At 51.8% G+C, this 1478-nt stretch overlaps 1 pseudogene; it reads right to left on the reverse strand.

Annotated features, from left to right (window-relative positions):
• Positions 1–622: 622 nt before the first annotated feature.
• Positions 623–977, reverse strand: LOC116753858 (annotated as a pseudogene).
• Positions 978–1478: the final 501 nt, after the last annotated feature.

Consider the following 1478-nt stretch of genomic DNA (forward strand, 5'->3'; position numbering starts at 1 on the left):
GAAAACTTAGGGTTAGTAAATGCATTTCCTTCCTGCATTTCTAGGTGCCCTTTTAACTGCTCGTTTTTTGTTTTGTTTTTTTGTTTTTTTTTGCTGTGTCCCAGGTTGGCGAGTCTGCTCCCAGCTTCTGTCCAACACAGGGGGAATTGAGGTGGCAAACGGCTGAAATGCTCCAATGAGAGGGTAAAGGAAGTGAGGGAAAGGAAGTTCCCACCTGTGCACAGCTCCTACACCCTGGGGCTGGAAGAAGGCAGACCTTGGTTGTAAAGTGCTGTAGCCTCCAGCAGGGCTGGGCCCTGGGCAAGCTTGCAAGAATGCAGGCCAGGCAAGGGCACAGGAGCTAAGCATTCCTGACCAGCACATGCCCTGCCATGCTCCTCGGAGGGACAGCTGGGAAAGGGGGACTGGTAACTCCGCCATCAGCCACCGGTCACCTCTTGTCCACATACAAAGCAACACCCAACCAGCACTGCGGGATGGCCCTGCTCACAGCTGAAGGTTCCGGGCCACGGGAGTTTATTGATGTTATGGCCCCAGCCTAGGTTCCTCAATGGAAGCCACACCTGGAGCCTGGGGGTTTCTTGCTGGGGCAGGGGGTGTTTATGCCTGCCACCCCCCAGGCTCACACCTCAAAGAGGACCACAGGGAAATCCACGTGGATGCGGGGCGGGGCGGGGGGTTGGTGGATCCAGCTTCACGATGCCCTGAGGAATCAGGTTCTCATGCACCTGCCTCTGCTTGGCCCGCTTCTGCCCGTTCTTGGTGACGACTGTCTCCTCATAGAGCTCGTGAGCCAGATCCCCATCCTCGTCCTAGAACATGGAGCCACAGCACTACATGATAGAATACGAAGCGGGGCACGACTCAGCCTCGCGGTTGCACCAAAGCTTGCTCAGCAACAGAGCCTCCGGGCCACCGCCCCCCGCCGCCAAGGCGAAGGGCCGCAGGCCCCGAGCTTTGGAGCCGCGGGTGCCCATGTCAGGGCCGCCGGCGCATGGCGGGCCCCGTGGCAGCTTCGCTCTCACAGGGCCTACGCTCGTAGGTGCCGCCGCCTCCACCACCTTCCGCAGGCTCCCAAAAAGTTTTTTTAACAATCGAGAATAATATTTAAAATAGAGATTTACATCCACTGTCATTATTCATGAACATCACATGAGGTGTATATTTTCCCTTGATACACTGGTTAATGATCAGCAAGCCATTTTAACACTAAGTATCTAGAACATGAAGACAAATTCTATAACTCTTCATCAATGTTTGAAGTTATACTCAATCCAGAACTTTATAAAACTTTGCTAAAAATTAATAAAAGCATTGAGAGCCTCCTTTAACATTTCTTATTTAATTGCAAAGGCAACAAGCAGTTGTTCACGCTGTTACAGTAAAATGCCTGAAAGAATCCACCAAACCAACAGGCACTCCTTTTACATAAAGAATTATCAGGAGATGTAGAGTGAACATTGCTGAAGATATGAAAA

Source organism: Phocoena sinus, chromosome 5 (assembly GCF_008692025.1).
Source record: "Phocoena sinus isolate mPhoSin1 chromosome 5, mPhoSin1.pri, whole genome shotgun sequence".
In the NCBI taxonomy this organism is placed as follows: domain Eukaryota; kingdom Metazoa; phylum Chordata; class Mammalia; order Artiodactyla; family Phocoenidae; genus Phocoena; species Phocoena sinus.